This window comes from Poromitra crassiceps, assembly GCF_964638095.1.
Source record: "Poromitra crassiceps genome assembly, chromosome: 30".
NCBI classification, from domain to species: Eukaryota; Metazoa; Chordata; class Actinopteri; order Beryciformes; family Melamphaidae; genus Poromitra; species Poromitra crassiceps.
Window position 1 is genome coordinate 10,715,924 of NC_139652.1, and position 19,978 is coordinate 10,735,901.

At 46.2% G+C, this 19,978-nt stretch overlaps 1 pseudogene across 1 annotated transcript in view; it reads left to right on the plus strand.

The window, feature by feature from the left end:
* The first annotated feature begins 314 nt into the window (after positions 1-314).
* The window catches only part of LOC310800383 (LHFPL tetraspan subfamily member 3 protein pseudogene), a 29,832-nt pseudogene continuing 10,168 nt past the window's right edge, over positions 315-19,978 (plus strand). Inside the window, exon 1 of the transcript in view lies at positions 315-741. The product of the transcript in view is annotated as an LHFPL tetraspan subfamily member 3 protein pseudogene (transcript). The remainder of the gene's footprint in view (positions 742-19,978) is intronic.

Below are 19,978 nucleotides of genomic sequence, written 5' to 3' on the forward strand. Positions count from 1 at the left end.
TAATATTATCGGTGAAAAACAGCCAGGGTTGTGTTGAAGCACGCTGCTTTTAGCTAACGATACTCAGTCGCTTCACCGCCTGGCTTTGAGGATGCGACGTCACCAGCTGATGATTGCGCTTGACAGCTAGATGTTGCTGCTCTTCAGTTGCAAATGCATAGATTCTACGCGCGTGTATCTCGCTGTTGTTTTTGGGGCATGATTGTGCTAACGCTGTTTCTGAAGTAGATAGATGATTAGCCTACTGTAGTCCTCGCGTTGCGCGCTGCTCGGCCATATTGCAACATTCATCATTAATAGTCTTCTGGAGTAAAATGATACCTGGATCCGCCGCATCAATGCTACCGTCCGCCGAAGCCGCGAAATTGTACCAGAAGAATTACGTCCGCAACTCGAGTGTCATCGGACTTCTGTGGGCCCTCTTTACTATTCTGTTCGGCATGGTGAACGTGATCATCTTCTCGCAGCCCTATTGGATTGGCGACGGCATGGACACGCCACAGGCCGGCTACTTCGGCCTTTACCACTATTGCATCGGGGACGGAATAGTCCGAGAGCTGGCTTGCCAGGGCACCTTCACCGAGTTCGCCCAGATCCCCTCCACCGCGTTCAAGGCCGCCTCCTTCTTCGTCGGGATGTCGATGATGCTGGTGGTCGCCTGTATCGCCTGTTTCAGTCTCTTCTTTATCCTCAGCACGTCCACCGTGTACAAGGTGTGTGGCTGGATGCAAGGAGCTTCAGGTACGTTCACCTTTCTTATAACCCCCTTCCCCCATGCATTTGTATTTTGTTAACTTTGTCAGAGGGCTTGTGACACTGTCAAGGATCTTTACGAGTTAGGCAGGGGAACCTCAAGCCAACACAGCTGCCTGAAGGGAGTTGAGGCAGTGCTGTCCATGGTGCTGAAGTGTTGCTGCTACTGGGCGATATAACCGTTTTGGACAGATGGTCAGTGTTACCTTGTTAAATTCATCACACACCATCTGTGTTATTCCATTATCAAACCTTGGCTTCTCCTGATACATAACTATATACCACATAAGTGCATATACAGGCTACGTCTCCTGTTGCTTTTCGAATTTAACACATGTCAAAAGAGATACAGAATTTACAAATGCAACCTACTCAAAATTGAATGAGAGTAATTATAGATTGTATTTTCAATGATGTTGCACAAACGTCCACAGTCATACTGGCATGATAGGACATAATAGTGATAGATTAGAGTCTAGCATGTCTGAATGTGAACTGTTTTCCTTTGTTGTCGGTAGAACCATCACAATAGAAAACAAACAAGAAAAGTTGTGTCGCACACTAGCTCCATACAAACATAACATTTCAGTCTTGTGCAAGATCAAGAGGACACCGCAGTCTATCATCAGACAACAGGTGTGGGGGTGGGTGGGGGGTGGGGGTGTCCATAGTATCTTAGGCCATGTTCACATTACAGGCAAATCCGATTTGCTGCTGAAGTCATTAATCATCATTATCTTCTTGATTGGTTTCCCAAATCTGATTTGGGAGTGTGTCCGCACTGCCACAAATCTGATTTGGGCAAGTGTTCAAGTCAGATCTGTGTGTCCAGACCTCCATATGTGGTTTGGGACACAGTGACACAAATCAGACTTGGAGCATCCAGACTCATAAAACCAATCTAGATAGAATCATTAATAGGTCATTCAAGTTCACAAATCAGATTTGGCCTCCTAGTCTGAATATGGCCTTAGAGATCAGTGGTTCTGTTGCTGGTATTTTCTCACTAACTGTATTCACCTTAGGTAGCCACGCCCATTTGACCCGGTTGTGTGGTCGTGTGACGACTTCCGGCACAAAAAAAAAAAAAAAAAATGGCTGGCTGCTCCAATATCATCTAACTCTGAATTAACTAATACTTTAGCCAATTGTATGTAACATACCAAATAAAAGCAAACGGCAATGTATAAGAATGCAACGCCATGTAACTGGCTCGCATTCCAGGGAATTACGTTAACGTCTGCGGGTCTTATTGACGTTAGTGGCTCGAGCGCTCGGAGGAGAGAAAACCATCTGAAGCTTTCTTTGTTGGAGTCCAGGTATGTTTTACAAGAAAGTGCTAGTCATTGTCGACGATAACGTTATCTGACCTGGCTAACAGTGGATACTCGCTTGCTTGCTGTGTACCGAGCTCAAAGTAGTAGGCTACATTCTTTGTTTTACCCCCTGCACTGTCCGCTACAAAAACAACTCTCTTCGTCTGACGTTCCTTCGTATTTCGCACCGTGACCGCCAGAAGTGTTAACACGACCCGGAAGAATTTGGCCCACCCCCGCCTCTGAACATAAGGTGAATAGGGCCTAGGCTAATATATCCTCCAATCCAAGTGGAGGCCTCCGTCATATGAAAGCAATCTAAACAAGTGACCCGGCCTCTGCTCCGCCGTTCCAGCGGTCGAATCGGCCCGCTCGCAGCAAACACAAAACCAGGGGATTATTTGGGGTCGAGTCCAGCTCGGTGCTCGGTTATCTTGGGCTGAATGAAGGCAATAAGCCTGTCTAATGAGGGCACCGCTGGGCTTTGTGGCTCTGCAGCTACCAGCAGATGAAAGAGGAACCCTGACCACAGCAAGCTGGCACAGGGAAGCCTAATGAGAAGGCCTGGCTGCTTAGCACCGTCAAACTTCATTACACTTAGCTCAAGGTTAAACCCATGCTGCCTTCGCTTAACAGCAAGTCTGGCCCCGCGGAGGACAGGTGGCCGACTGGCATCTGTAATAGGCCCCTTACCGTCAGCTGATGTTTTGATTAGGGATTGCATGATATCGATTTTTTTCCCCCATACTGATAACCGATAATTATGCCTGCTTCTCATGGCCGATACGATACGATAACCGATCATTTCACATTTTTATATTTAAAAAATAATAATCTGTTGTTTATGCACAGCTGAGGGGTAAAAAGGCTGAGATGTAGTGAGCAAAGATGGATGATGTAATATCCCATAGCTCTGACCTAACCCCCACTTTATGCTTAAAGGTATCCAAATGAGTTTTTTTTACTTGTAAACAACTTGTTTTTTATAGATATTATTATGGAGCTATTTCTGTTCGTGCATCTTCTCAAGTCCATGGCATGCAGATGTAACCATGTGCCCCCCCCCCCCCCCACTGAGCTAAGCATGGCAGCCTACAGTACAGTACATGACGCACACGCCCTCTACCTTATCTTTATGTTCCCTTCAAACAATTTCAGCCTTCGTATCTCTCCACCAACTCTCTCCACCTTTGACCTTTGACCTTCTAGTATCTCCAGTTCCCTCTCCTTCGGTTCACAACCTCATTTCACTGACTACAGTAGGCGTGCTCTCCATTTCTCCTTCTCTCTCTCCTGTAACTGCAGTTCTTCGTCATTCTGTAGTCACCAATTAACTGAGAAATGGCAAACAAAGCTGGCAATGCGCTCAGAGGCAACCATACTGCTGTGAGGTCAACGATAACACCGTTTCATATCCTCTCTACAAATTCTCTGTCATGTTGGGAGCTGTCGTCCTTTTGTCGGACGCGGAACGGGCAGGCTTACCCCTGTTGAAACGTGACTGTGCACTCTCAGACCAGCGTTAGCGCCTGTTAGCGCCGCTGGGCGCTCAGCTCAGCTTATTATGGATCTCACATCTCTTCTAGGTAAGACCCGCTCTTACTCTGTCTCTGGGTTTAGGCGTGAGCAGGTCGGGTTTAGGCATGAGGAGTGGTGGTGATTGGTTGGGTTTAGGCGTGAGGGGTGACGATTGGTTGGGGTTAGGGTAAGAATATCAGGGTAAAGCCAATGCGAGGCAGAGTAGGGCGTTCAGGGGAAGAATAGGGTGGGTCTTACCTAGAAGAGACATAATGACGCGTCGCTGGCTGCTCATTGCCAGCCCTCACAGGCAACGCCCACGGCGGCGACACAGGTTGTATAAAGTCGCGGTCGCCCCTCCCCGCCCCGCCCCGCCCTGCCGGGTGCTCGGTGCTGCAGCTTCATTGGCTGAATGGCTGCCACAGCGTCTCACGCCTTTCGCTGCTTTTGTAGCTTATGACGCTTCTGGTGTGAATATACTGTAGGGTGCTGAGCAGCAGCGGTAGCAGTTCGGGGCCGGCTTAACTAGGCTTGCCTAATCTTTTTTATTCTTTTTTTTTTATCTTTTTTTGCCAGCCTCTCTCTCTATTTCATACTGTTGTTCCCTCCTCAAAACACAATGAAATAGAAATGAGTCATACCTGTGAATGAGCAGGACAATCTATTCTAGGACAAGTCAGCACAACACATCAGCGGACTCTATTTTTCTCTTTTCTTTTCTTTTCTTATCTTATTTTTTCTGTTCTTTGGACTGCTCTGTTAGACTGCAGCGCCCGTCCTTTCTGTCTCGTGTATGGATGTTGCTTTTCTCGGAACGATTAGGAAAAGAAAGGAAAAAATGATTTGCTTTAATTACAGTAGAATTCATAGTCAAGCCAGATGACAAAATGGCGTTAGGCAACATCCTCTGCTTGGTGTTTGAAGTCTTTGCTAGGGAATACTTACATGTATGGGGGATAGCTTTTTTAAATGTTGCACCAGCCTGTGCTCTCTGCAGCATTTGCATTTGCTCTGATGACGCACTGGATTACATTTAAACGCATTAACCTTTGTTCAATGGGCTACAGTTCCCCCTCCATCCATCTTCTGGCCGATTGCTCCTAAAGGACTTCTATTTCTGTGCTTGTGGTTAGGGATGCACCGATCCACGTTTTTTCACTTCCAATCCGATTCCGATACCTGAATTTGGATATCTGCCGATACCGATATTATGCCGATACCAATATTTTTCTTGAATATACAGTATAGGCAAAGATTTGGCCAATTAAAGATTATTTTTTTTAATATACCTTGCAAAAAGCGGAGAAAATTAAGAAAATATACAAGGCAAAGTAGGATACTATTATACATGGGTAAATTACGGCCAGCGCTGGAATTGCAACAAACATTTCTTTTACCGATATTGGATTGGATCAGCCCCATCCCTACTTGTGCTGCATCTCAGATGTTGTTAATTAGACACACCTATATGGATGTGGATAGGGGTGCAATTTTTCATGGTTTAATTTTATTACTTATAATATTCATTAGGTTGATCAGCAGGTTGGCAGCCTAGTCAAAATGTTTCTGGTTCAATCACCAGTAAAAACAGTGTTCAGTATTACTGCAATTACATGCCCCTGAAGGAGGGTACCATTCTCTCTCCCCCCCTATATCTGTCTCTCCCCTCTCCTCTCCTCTCCTCTCTCTCTCCCCCCCTCTCTATCTCTCTCTCTCCTCTCTCTCTCTCTCCCCCCCTCTCTATCTCTATCCCGTCTCCTCTCTCCCCCCCCCTCTCTATCTCTCTATCCCGTCTCCTCTCTCTCTCCCCCCCCTCTCTATCTCTCTCTCCCCTCTCCTCTCTCTCTCTCTCCCCCCCCTCTCTATCTCTCTATCCCGTCTCCTCTCTCTCCCCCCCCCTCTCTATCTCTCTCTCCCCTCTCCTCTCTCTCTCTCTCCCCCCCCTCTCTATCTCTCTATCCCGTCTCCTCTCTCTCTCCCCCCCCTCTCTATCTCTCTCTCCCCTCTCCTCTCTCTCTCTCTCCCCCCCCCTCTCTATCTCTCTATCCCGTCTCCTCTCTCTCTCCCCCCCCCTCTCTATCTCTCTATCCCGTCTCCTCTCTCTCTCCCCCCCCCCCTCTCTATCTCTCTCTCCCCTCTCCTCTCTCTCTCTCTCCCTCCCCCCTCTCTCTCTCTCTCCCTCTCCTCTCCTCTCTCTCTCTCTCCTCTCCCGCCCTCTCTCTCTGTATGTATCATTATCTGCCCTTCTCCCTGGCTGGCTCTCTCAGTGCCATGCTCCATTAGTTCCACTGAGAGGCTTGTTCTGAAAGAAGCATTAAAGCCTAGTTGAATGCAGAGATGGATAGTGGTGGAGCCATCCCTGGCCTGATCTGCACTTTTCACTGCAGTACAACTAAGACCTGTGCACTCGACTCTCTACTGTTAATGTCTGTGTGTGTGTGTGTGTGTGTGTGTGTGTGTGTGGTGTGTGTGTGTGCGTGTGTGTGTGTGTGAGTGTAGGATGTTGTTATTTGCATCATTTTAAAACTCCACTTCTAGTCGAGTTTCGAGTTTTGTCCCCGAATTCGAGTCTTCGTGTTTGATGCACAAAACAATAGAGGTAGTGGTGGACAATAGATGCAAACAAAGTGCAGATCCCTCAAAAACGACCTAATGTAGACATGGCCTTACAGTGGAAGGAGTGATGCATCTAGTGACTGTTATAGTACAATTATTGATTGATTGCTTATGAGCTATGGCTCTTCTAAGATGGACTCTGCTCCATCATGCAGAGTCATTCCTGAAGGGAGATAACATGTATTTTGTCTTGTGTGACCAGACCAAGGTCATTGTGTCTTCATCAGATGGAACTACTGGCCTAATGGAAACGTACTGGGTTAGATGGAACTTCTGTGAGCCTAGTGTTGATGGGGGGGGGGACTTGTCAGTAGCAGTCAGGTGGTAGCAGAGAGGGGGCGAGTAGCGCTTTGGGATAATTGCAGAGCCGATCTGTATTCTCACTCGCTCTTCGGGGGGCGGTGGTGAAACTCAATGTGCTGACCCACAACCTTTTTCAATCAAATCAACTAGATGCACAACACTGCCTCCCGCTGGACTCATCCACACATGGCACCTTCACATGGCACCTTCGCAGCAGACGGCTCAGCGCTCCGAGGTGAGATAGAGATGATCTCTAGAGTACAAACTCATCGCTGTGCCTCTCCCCATCTCTCTCTCTCTCTCTCTCTCTATCGCTCTCTCTCTTTCTGTCTCATCATGCATACACACTCTCTCTCCCCCTTTCTTATATTTCATCCTCCCCTCTTCGCTCTCTACCAAATTGATCTGCTTTAAAATCACCTCTGCGTTAACACCTTCCACTAGGGGTGCACAGATCGATCGGCACGCAATCTGTCGGCCGATTTTGACCTCAAATATGCGATCGGCTGATTGCCGACATTTCTTGCTGATTGCCGATATTTCTTTATATTATTATTATTATTATTTTATTTATAAAAAAATAAAAAAAAGCCCTATCACTAATCAGGCTTTCCAACGATATAAAATACAATACCAATTGGTATTATTAAAGGGGAGAAATAATCGACCGAAATTTCGTTTCCAAACTTTTTTTGAGGAGTTTATGTATCGGTAATCGGTGATCGGTCGATGATCGGTTGGACAGATATTTCCCATAGGCGATCGGCAATCGGTGATCGGTGGCAAAAAACGTGATCGGTGCACCCCTACCTTCCACTCCTGAGCATTTTGTTTTAATTAGGAAACACACACAGCCAGTTGAACACCATCTAATTATAGCTGGGGGGCGTAGGGGAAGCAACCATCTGCCCTGCAGCTCACGGTCCTGCTGACAGTGGGCAGGAGGAACGGAGGATGGATGGAGTGGTGGATGTGCGTGTGTCCCAACAGACCTACGTAATCATTTATATAGTAAGAGGTTCTGGAGAGATGGCTTCCAGATGGATTTAGAGGGCTGGCCATGTAGTGGTTTTTTGTCATTCAGAAATGGCTTATTTAGTGCTTATTTGCAAATAGAATGCAGAGCCGTTGGTTTATGGTCATTTAAAGAGCCCCAAGATCATGTTTTGGGATGTAAACAAAAACAGATCAATGGTGATTAATTAGCTGACTCTTGGAGAGTTTGGGTGTAGTGCACTGAAATACAAACTCATCATGACTCCTCTGAGTCCTCTGGTGTCCCTGCAGCCCTGCTGCGTGTGGACTATAGATGTGTTGTCCTCTGGTGTCCCTGCAGCCCTGCTGCGTGTGGACTATAGATGTGTTGTCCTCTGGTGTCCCTGCAGCCCTGCTGCGTGTGGACTATAAATGTGTTGTCCTCTGGTGTCCCTGCAGCCCTGCTGGCTGTGGACTATAGATGTGTTGTCCTCTGGTGTCCCTGCAGCCCTGCTGGCTGTGGACTATAGATGTGTTGTCCTCTGGTGTCCCTGCAGCCCTGCTGCGTGTGGACTATAGATGTGTTGTCCTCTGGTGTCCCTGCAGCCCTGCTGCGTGTGGACTATAGATGTGTTGTCCTCTGGTGTCCCTGCAGCCCTGCTGGCTGTGGACTATAGATGTGTTGTCCTCTGGTGTCCCTGCAGCCCTGCTGGCTGTGGACTATAGATGTGTTGTCCTCTGGTGTCCCTGCAGCCCTGCTGGCTGTGGACTATAGATGTGTTGTCCTCTGGTGTCCCTGCAGCCTTGCTGCGTGTGTGGACTATAGATGTGTTGTCCTCTGGTGTCCCTGCAGCCTTGCTGCGTGTGGACTATAGATGTGTTGTCCTCTGGTGTCCCTGCATCCTTGCTGGCTGTGGACTATAGATGTGTTGTCCTCTGGTGTCCCTGCAGCCCTGCTGGCTGTGGACTATAGATGTGTTGTCCTCTGGTGTCCCTGCAGCCCTGCTGGCTGTGGACTATAGATGTGTTGTCCTCTGGTGTCCCTGCAGCCCTGCTGCGTGTGGACTATAGATGTGTTGTCCTCTGGTGTCCCTGCAGCCCTGCTGGCTGTGGACTATAGATGTGTTGTCCTCTGGTGTCCCTGCAGCCCTGCTGCGTGTGGACTATAGATGTGTTGTCCTCTGGTGTCCCTGCAGCCCTGCTGGCTGTGGACTATAGATGTGTTGTCCTCTGGTGTCCCTGCAGCCTTGCTGCGTGTGGACTATAGATGTGTTGTCCTCTGGTGTCCCTGCAGCCCTGCTGGCTGTGGACTATAGATGTGTTGTCCTCTGGTGTCCCTGCAGCCCTGCTGGCTGTGGACTATAGATGTGTTGTCCTCTGGTGTCCCTGCAGCCTTGCTGCGTGTGGACTATAGATGTGGTGTCCCTGTGGACTATAGATGTGTTGTCCTCTGGTGTCCCTGCATCCTTGCTGGCTGTGGACTATAGATGTGTTGTCCTCTGGTGTCCCTGCAGCCCTGCTGGCTGTGGACTATAGATGTGTTGTCCTCTGGTGTCCCTGCATCCTTGCTGGCTGTGGACTATAGATGTGTTGTCCTCTGGTGTCCCTATGGACTATAGATGTGTTGTCCTCTGGTGTCCCTGTGGACTATAGATGTGTTGTCCTCTGGTGTCCCTGCAGCCCTGCTGGCTGTGGACTATAGATGTGTTGTCCTCTGGTGTCCCTGTGGACTATAGATGTGTTGTCCTCTGGTGTCCCTGTGGACTATAGATGTGTTGTCCTCTGGTGTCCCTGCAGCCCTGCTGGCTGTGGACTATAGATGTGTTGTCCTCTGGTGTCCCTGCAGCCCTGCTGGCTGTGGACTATAGATGTGTTGTCCTCTGGTGTCCCTGTGGACTATAGATGTGTTGAGTTAATCCCTGTGATCTCAGAAGTAGCCTGGCTCATGCAGGACTTCAGGCCGGGAGAGGCTGCTGCTTTATTCCACTGGAGGAGGTATGAGGTGGGACAACATGTGACCCATAAAAAAACCTACTATGCTGTCGTGACAGCAGTGGTAGCAGTGCACATGCTTTCCTGTGTGTGTGTGTGTGTGTGTGTGTGTGTGTGTGTGTGTGTGTGTGTGTGTGTGGAATGGATGTATTTAGTATGTGTGTGTGTGTGTGTGTCGCAGATGTGAGCTTCTGTGTGCACGCACGTGCACGCACGCACGTCGCACGCATGCGCGCACACACACACACACACACACACACACATACTAAATACATCCATTCCTGTCAGTTACAGTGGTTTGTGTGTGCTTAAATTATTCCAGGCAATAAGGCAGCCTGGAGGGAGCATTGTGCTAATTCAACCAAATGTTATATTTCTAATGTCGGAGTGCGTTGCCATTTCCACAGCAAACGCTGCAGTAACGACATCATTATTCCGTGACCTCGCTGTGGAGGTTGGTCCTCTGCCGGACTGCCGCAGCCCCTCCTCAGTCCATCCCTGGTGAATAGTCCTCCTGTTTGATCGCTGCCTGAGTAAGTATGCACACCCTGCTTCAGCCATGAGCCGCTGAGTCAATGTTTTCATGGAGAAATCAAAGGCCTCTTTTGATCCCCGCTGCCCCGGCCCCTCCCTCCCCCATCCTCTGTGGAGGTAGGCCGCATCTGGACCTGTTACATAAGCCCCTCCCCCTCCGCCTCCGCACCTCTGCTTCACCCTGAGGTGCTACATCTGCCAGAGGCGCAGGGCACACTAGACTAGAGGTCACTAGGGGTGGGAATCACCAGATGCCCACGATACGATACTAAAACGATACTTGGGTCACGATACGATAGTATTGCGATATTGCGATATGCTAGTATTGCGATATATTGAATATTGCGATATTTTGATATATTGTCTAACTCCTTCGCCTACCTTTTCCTTGACCTCACTTGTTTTGTTTTGTTTTTGCCCCACACGTAGGCTATACATTATTAAGCTTCTCTGGACTCAATACGCCACTGCAGGCGCGGACTGCAACATCGGGCGCTTCGGGCAGATGCCCGGTGGCCTGGCATGGCATGGCCTGCAAAAAAATAAATGAAATAATAATAATATCGATACTTGGCATCCAAATATCGATACAATATCGTCAGGCAAAATATCGTGATACTATGGTGTATCGATTTTCCCCCCCACCCCTAGAGGTCACATAACTGTGTTAGCCCTTGTGTCACTTCCCTTTGTCCTGCTTCACCTGTAGACTATCACAGGCCTCTCTCCTTTCTAATAGCAACATGTCGTCATGAGAAGCCCTCTGCTCTGTGGACATTGGCAGTCAGAGCTAAATGTACCCTGTCTCAATAGATTTGGATAAAGCGAGCGAGAGGAAAAGAAAAGCTCCTAAAGATGATGTAACATCACTGAGCATCAACTCCATAGAGACAAAGAGCCACTGTTTATGCAGTGTGTCACCTAATGCCTTTGAGTAAGAAATATATATTGCAATCTTTACACATCATGTCCATATAATGGTAATATACTGTAAAGATAGATAGATAGATAGATAGATAGATAGATAGATAGATAGATAGATAGATAGATAGATAGATAGATAGATAGATAGATAGATACTGTAGATGGATGGTAGCCTGGGTAAACCCATCCCCCACGTGACCTGCTCTCAGACCTGTTCTCAGTCACTATGTGATACAGTTGTGATACAGATAGATACAGTAGATAGATAGATAGATAGATAGATAGATGGATGATAGATAGATACATGTAGATAGATATATAGATATATATATATATATATATATAGATAGATAGATAGATAGATAGATAGATAGATAGATACATATACATACATACATAAATACATACATACATACATACATACATACATACACTGTACATACATACTGTACATACATACCATAGATAGATAGATAGATACCATAGATAGATAGATGTTGTAAGTTTCCCTCTAGTTAAATTGTATTCCCTGTTGTATGAGTCAGAATGCTTCCAAGTTCCCACAGCCTACAGGTACAGTCTACTGCAAAGTAGCTAGCCACAGGGACATGTGTGTGGGAAGATTATTTTCACGATTGCAAGATGGTGAGGAAGTTGGTGTAAGACTTGTCCTGGCACAAAACAGCTGGTTAGTTGAAACAAGTCATTCTCCTTGCTCCTTTCTAATCCTTGGATTGATTTGATAGGTAGGCTGTGGGCATTGTGTGCTCACTGTGCAGAAAATAGCTGCTGATGTTGACAGAGAGAGAGCTACCAGAGGAGGCCTGGAAGCTCCTCGCTCCCCTCCAGCAGCCACAGGTTTTTTTTTTGCCAACAACCGAAGCAGAAATAGATTTGGAGTGAAGACAGCTCATCTCCAGAAGCATGTACCTCATCTTCCTGGGGAGATAGTTGGAAAAGTTTCTCTTGTTCCACTTTCCACTGCATCCCTTGACACTTAGGGCATTTTAAAGAACAGCCTTGTGTCCAGCCCAACTGTCTCTGCTGTGTGTACTGTGTGAAACTCTCTGTCCTATAAGACATTTTTGAAAACTTCTTTTCACCTATTGCCACATAACCCAAGAGAGACAGATTATGACATTGTCACAGTAACAAATTACACGTTAGTCTTTCTATAATAGTACTTCCACGGCACTCATACTCTCCTTTCATTGTTCTCTCCGCACCCCATATACGTGGACTATGAAAGCTTTGACTCAACACTTATAAGGTCACACTCCATTTAGCCACACTATATACATCATACACTCGTAATTGCCCCATTTATCTGGATGCAATTATGGTATATCATCGTCATAGTCTGAGCCTGGCCATCATCATTCTTGAGGACTCGTTGGCTCATCTTTGCAGCCAGAGATGGATTATAATTGTCCAGAGTGAACAGATGGGTTGATGCTGGCCACAGTTCATCAGAGTCTATCTCAGGGGCGCCCAAATTCTTTCCCATGAAGGGCCAAAACTCAATCTGGGTGGAGGGCCGAGGGCCAAAAATAAACGTTGTGGAATTACATTAAAATGTATTGTGTTTTATAGAAAATTAACATTCTAAATCTAAAATAACATTTCAATAAAATAATCTACTTTTTATCTGTTTGGTAATTGTAATAATTTGCAATTGGTTATATATATTTAAAAAAAAACATCTGCATTTGTGGGGAGCTTAAACATTTAATGAGTAAACACCCAGTTAAAAACAGTTGTATTTTCCACCTTTGTAATCAAGAGAGAAATTTGACTTAATTCACAACTTGAAAAATCCTCAAGGTACTTTGAAAATCAGCTTTATTGTCCATCTTTTGTAAACAATTTGCCATGACAATTTGCAGGGATGCAATCTCAGGAGTGAACACAGTATCCGCAGCCACATTCAGACACTGTTTCACAAAGTCACCACATGAAAAAGCTCGTCCACCCTTTGCAATCAGTGCAGATATCTGATAACTTGCCCGAGTTGCATTCTGGATTAAAAATCGGGTGGGGAATCATTTTTTTCCCCAAATCCGTGGCGGGCCAAAACAAACTTGGCCCGCAGGCCCCAAATTGGTCAGCACTGGTCTATCTGGACTGGCAGTGGGGAAGATTGGATTAATTTGCCTCATTCTACACCCTCATCATCATCAATGCCTGATGCGATATGAATTTGTCCTGAATGATGTGGTAAACGCTACCCACCTGGTATTCCAAGCAGGTTGATTATCTCTATCGGTGACGCTCCTTCATTCCCATCTCTGCCTTCACAGAAGCAGAAGCACGACACTACCACTGTCATTCATTATTTTCTCCTGATTTCCCCCCCCATTTTCTCCCCAATTGTACTTGTCCAATTTCCCCCTGCTGCCTTTTTTTTTGCATTTTTATTACCAAATTCCATGATTCTGTCTGTTTTTTTTCCATTTTGCAGAAATCATATGGCCCTTAGTGGCGAGTTATGCATTAATGTAGCACTTGCATCCTGCTCTGCAGGCTGAGCTGGAGGCTCAGCAGTGGTTGTTTACAGAGGGAGAGAGAGAGGGGAGGACCAGGCGGCATGTCTTGTTCCCTCAGCGGATTGAAACCAGTCACCTCGCAGTGACATGATGGCTTCTTCAGACATTAGGCTCCTGCCACCACCACTGCCACCTCTCCTCCATACATCTGCCATGAGGCCTTGGGCTGCTTGTCTCCATGTCTCAGAGACGCGAGTCATCCGACCACCCAGCCAAGCTGTCTGTCACACTCTGTCTTTACTAGCGGCAGCAGTCTCACTCAGCCTACAGCTTGTGCTGAGAACAGCAATGTAGACAACAAGAATCAGTGATGAACCACGTCTCGAGGGGCAGTAGATCACATTAGTAGCCAATGAAGAACACTCACAAGCTGTTATAAGGTTATGTTTTGGATGTGTGTAATAAGGTTATCTTTCTGTATGCCATTACACTTGTCTTCTGGCTTTCCCCGCTGCAAATCAAACGCCTTGAAGAAATGGACTAAGGAAAAGTGAACCGTGGCGTCCGGGTAGTGTAGCGGTAGATTCCCTGCCTATACCACAACACGAGGGCCTGGTCGAACCACAAATATGTTTATAAAAAATTAGGTTTAGGAAAGTACAACAATGTGGTTAGGGTTAGGGTTTGGGTCTGGTCGTCGTCAAGATAAGAAAACCCTAATCTTAAACACATCTTTTTTACTTGTCGCACGTTTTCAGGAAGAAGCAATTGCGGCGACCAATCAAATTAGTTTGGGCCGGGGTTTCCCTGGCCCGTACTAGGAGCACATGTTGGTCCAGGAACGACAACAACATGGCGATATCAGGACGTCCTGCCGGTGAAGCTCCCCGCTGTCAGGTCAAAAGAAGCGACTGGCAACTGCACAAAGTGCGTATGTGTCGGTGGAAGCACGGTGCTAGTCTACGGCTCTCCGCAGATCGGCAGAGGGGGTGGAGCGCGACCAGGGCAGCAGGGGGAAATTGGCCAAGTACAACTGGGGAGAAAATGGGGGGAAATCAGAAGGGGGGGAAAAATGAACTGAACCCATTGCACTGATGTGAACTTGAGATTTAGCTACAGTACATTCGGGTCACTCTTTCACCCATGGGAACCTAATATAGCATTAGCTGTGCTGTATGCAGACTTGCATATTCATTGGAAGCTCCTCTGGGAAACACTCAAAGATGTTCCCAGAACTTCTGTTTGTCATAAGACGTGACAAATAAATGATGTTCAGCACATAAACCACTGCATCTATTTTGCACAAAGACGGAGATGTTTGTCTATATCTCTGTGTGTGTTTGCATGATGTGTGTGTGTGGGAGGGGGGGCCCAACTAGATCCATACGCAGTCTGAGATAGAACCGTTTGGAATGTGTGTGTTAGGGATGCACCGATATGAACATTTTGGCCGATACCGATAACCGATATTGACATTGCTGTTATGGCCGATGACCGATATTTACCGATACCGTCGATATGATCTGTATAAAAAAAACATTTCTATGATAATAAAATTTTGTACATACTGAAAAACACATGTAAACACTGTGGATTTGAAAAAGTAATGCATTTATTTATTTCCAAAAGATTTGGAAAAGCCCATCAATCATCGATTTACCGCATTGTTTCCTCTCAATGTGAAGATTTTGGCTGATACGATAATCGATATTAACATTGCAACATCGGACCGATGCGGATATGTTAAAAAATGACTAACATCGGCCGATACCGATATGATTGCGGATATATCGTGCATCTCTAGTGTGTGTGTGCATGATTCAGTTTGTCTCAGCTATTTCAACAAAAGAGCTGGAGAAAATGAGATCCACACGACTGTTGAAAAATCATGGCTACTTAGATGTGCTGCAGATTTGTGAGAGATGCGGAGAGCAGGAATATTGAACATGCAGAGAAAGAATCACACAAGGTGGTGCAAGGTCCATGGAGGGACATTCGCGTGAGATATATATAAAACTCACTATCGCCGTACTACGGATATACTCACTGCCTTGGGTAACTATTTTCCAGAAGAGGGTGAGGTGTTGCGTCAGGAGGGGACGCACGCGTAAGGGGAGCTTACTAGAGCCGTACTCGTTTTAAGCAAGGTTTAGAGAAAAAAAAACGGCCTGTTTGTCAACGGGCAACAGAAAGACGCAAGCTGAAAGGTATGCTTGGCGTCCAAACTGCAGTATAAAGATAAAGAAACACATACCCAGACCTGAGTTTTTGCGAAAGGCCTGTTGCCTAATGCACTTTTATACTCTCTTTTTTAAAGTTTTGTTGTGATGCTTTTAAATGTCCATTTTATTCTCTTCTTTTATTCTTTTATTTCTTGTCAACCATTTTATGTGAAGCACTTTGAATTGCCTCTGTGTATGAAATGTGCTATACAAATAAACTTGACTTGACTTGACTTGACAAACAGAACTGCATGTTTGCACACATTTACATAGTCACCCATGCAATGCTGAAACACTGAAAAGACACAAGGATTTGCACGATTCTCGACTGTTTCTGTTTGCATGTGTAACAGATAGTAAGTAGAGAGGGAGGGAGCTGACGTCAAATTACAACCTCTGCATCATCATCAACATGAATCTGTTGCCAGTGTGTTTAGGGACAAATATATCCGATTTATTTCTTTGTATGCTAATCAGACACTCTAAATCCTGCCAAATCCAACCAGGCAGCTGCTCTGGTGGTCACATTGGAGGTCCACATTGACCCCTTGGCACAAAATTACACAAATTACACCCTGAGATTATAGGAGTCATTTCAATGAGATTAACTGGTTTCTTCGGGAAAACGAGCCAATGCACTACTGACACATCCAGTCCTGTACCATCATGTCCCAACCTGACCATCTGCTGCCGTTCAGTCCTCACACTTCCCCGTAGTGCCCTTCACACCTAATCTGCCCTACCTAGGGTCTCTTACGTAAACTGCCGTTTGCCAACATGCATTTCTCATCCCAGCTCTCCACTTGCATGAGCCCCGTGTTCACAGGGAGAGAGAGATAGCAGAGAAAGGTGTGTGTAGCTGCAGTACAGTATGTGTGTATGTGTGGAGGAGAGAGAGAGAGAGCAGAGAAAGGTGTGTGTAGCTGCAGTACAGTATGTGTGTATGTGTGGAGGAGAGAGAGAGAGAGCAGAGAAAGGTGTGTGTAGCTGCAGTACAGTATGTGTGTATGTGTGGAGGAGAGAGAGAGATAGCAGAGAAAGGTGTGTGTAGCTGCAGTACAGTATGTGTGTATGTGTGGAGGAGAGAGAGAGATAGCAGAGAAAGGTGTGTGTAGCTGCAGTACAGTATGTGTGTATGTGTGGAGGAGAGAGAGATAGCAGAGAAAGGTGTGTGTAGCTGCAGTACAGTATGTGTGTATGTGTGGAGGAGAGAGAGAGATAGCAGAGAAAGGTGTGTGTAGCTGCAGTACAGTATGTGTGTATGTGTGGAGGAGAGAGAGATAGCAGAGAAAGGTGTGTGTAGCTGCAGTACAGTATGTGTGTATGTGTGGAGGAGAGAGAGAGAGATAGAGAAAGGTGTGTGTAGCTGCAGTACAGTATGTGTGTATGTGTGGAGGAGAGAGAGAGAGAGAGCAGAGAAAGATGTGTGTAGCTGCAGTACAGTATGTGTGTGTGTGTGGAGGAGAGAGAGAGATAGCAGAGAAAGGTGTGTGTAGCTGCAGTACAGTATGTGTGTATGTGTGGAGGAGAGAGAGAGAGAGCAGAGAAAGGTGTGTGTAGCTGCAGTACAGTATGTGTGTATGTGTGGAGGAGAGAGAGAGATAGCAGAGAAAGGTGTGTGTAGCTGCAGTACAGTATGTGTGTATGTGTGGAGGAGAGAGAGAGAGATAGCAGAGAAAGGTGTGTGTAGCTGCAGTACAGTATGTGTGTATGTGTGGAGGAGAGAGAGAGAGAGAGAGCAGAGAAAGGTGTGTGTAGCTGCAGTACAGTATGTGTGTATGTGTGGAGGAGAGAGAGAGATAGCAGAGAAAGGTGTGTGTAGCTGCAGTACAGTATGTGTGTATGTGTGGAGGAGAGAGAGAGAGATAGCAGAGAAAGGTGTGTGTAGCTGCAGTACAGTATGTGTGTATGTGTGGAGGAGAGAGAGAGATAGCAGAGAAAGGTGTGTGTAGCTGCAGTACAGTATGTGTGTATGTGTGGAGGAGAGAGAGTGAGATAGCAGAGAAAGGTGTGTGTAGCTGCAGTACAGTATGTGTGTATGTGTGGAGGAGAGACAGAGATAGCAGAGAAAGGTGTGTGTAGCTGCAGTACAGTATGTGTGTATGTGTGGAGGAGAGAGAGAGATAGAGAAAGGTGTGTGTAGCTGCAGTACAGTATGTGTGTATGTGTGGAGGAGAGAGAGAGATAGAGAAAGGTGTGTGTAGCTGCAGTACAGTATGTGTGTATGTGTGGAGGAGAGAGAGAGAGAAAACGCTGAGAATATCTCCGCCAAGGGGCTCCAGGAGCATATGGTAGCCAGTGCTCATGACGTTAGCATGGTCCTGGGTACTTGCTGGAGGCCACACACAGGGCTCGCAGCCTCTGTCTCTCACCACCTCCTGTCGGCCTCTCTCTAACTCTCTCTCTCTCTCTCTCTCTCTCTCTTCCTCCCTCTGTCTCTGTCAGCCTCTCTCTAACTCTCTCTCTCTCTCTGTCTCTTCCTCCCTCTGTCTCTGTCGGCCTCTCTCTAACTCTCTCTCTCTCTCTCTCCCTCTTCCTCCCTCTGTCTCTGTCAGCCTCTCTCTCTCTCTCTCTCTCTTCCTCCCTCTGTCTCTCTCTCTCTCTCTCTCTCTCTCTCTTCCTCCCTCTGTCTCTGTCAGCCTCTCTCTCTCTCTCTCTCTCTCTCTCTCTTCCTCCCTCAGTCTCTGTCAGCCTCTCTCTCTCTCTCTCTCTCTCTCTTCCTCCCTCAGTCTCTGTCAGCCTCTCTCTCTCTCTCTCTCTCTCTCCCTCCCTCTGTCTCTGTCGGCCTCTCTCTAACTCTCTCTCTCTCTCTCTCTCTCTCTCTCTCTCTCTCTCTCTCTCTCTCTCTTCCTCCCTCAGTCTCTGTCAGCCTCTCTCTCTCTCTCTCTCTCTCTCCCTCCCTCTGTCTCTGTCGGCCTCTCTCTAACTCTCTCTCTCTCTCTCTCTCTCTCTCTCTCTCTCTCTCTCCTCCCTCTGTCTCTGTCAGCCTCTCTCTACCTCGATACCTCTCCCTGTCTCTTCCTCAGTCTCTCCTGTCTCTAAGCTCCTGCTCTCCTCTGCATGCTTGAGAGCAGAGAAAAGGGCAAAGCTGAAAGGGTAGGATAAATGAATGCCATCAGTTAATGTCATGTCTCCACTCCGACTGACAGCTGCCTTCTGTCAGGTGCGCTGCTAGTGCGGCTGCTAGGATTTGGGGCGTACCATTTATTACTGCAGCATGACGTTATGTTGAAATGCTTCCAAGTGAATTACATAGAGCCTATCTAATTCAGGTGAATATGTACAATATATACTATTATTATGATAAGAAAAACATTCTATATTTATATGCATTATATATCATATTGTTGTAGATCATACCTCAATAATCACCCTTTCCTCATAGTATTATAGTTCCATCCCGTGAATGAGTCTGCACCACCAGAGATAGTTGCATATGAAAATGCAATAGCTGCCAAGCTGGCAGTAACTAGCAGTATCGTTTCTCATATATATTCTTACACACTCTGACATCAGCCCGCGTTGTGGCTGCGCTGACAATATTTCAGCGTGACGTAACATTGTATAATGTATATGCCAACAGTTTCAACTTTCATATCTCTGTCCTCTATTGATTTGTATGGTACACATGTGACCCAGCAGCACCCCTGGGGGATGCTGGAAGACCTGCACGTTTACAACTAAATATCTAAATACTATTATAGTAGAGAGTTGTGCTATAGAGTTGTGCCAAACAAACGTTCATATCTCAAAAACTATACATGACATCAGTTATATTTTGACATTCTGAGTGAGAGCAGAAGTAGCTCAAGAGTCTGATGTATAAATATATATGCATGTTGTCTTGAAGTTGTGCGAACTGTCGCAGTTTTTAAAATGTAAACAACATAGCCGGGACTAGGGTGAGACATTCAAGGCAGCGCCATAGGGAACGTGGTTTGTTTACCAAAATGCTGCCCGGCTGATCCCTCGTATATATATACAGTATACATGTATAGTGTAGGGCATTCACAGACTAGTCGACTAGACGACTAGTAAAACCACTAGTCGACACTGTGCTTAGTAGTCGACTAGTCGTTTTTTTTTGTTTGTTTGTTTTTAAGAAAGAACATGAGGTATTTACACGACATACATGGACTATCATATCCCATATCCCATATCCCCCACAAAGAACATCAAAACACAACAAAACAAAACAAGAGAACTGCATAAGATACACAATAATCCAAGAACAAACAAGACTATTGGACAAACAACCAAACAAAAACAATGCATTCAAAGTAAATACATAGATCTTGCCCTGTTGGCAGCTAGGAAATGCATAGCTTTAAATTGGAAA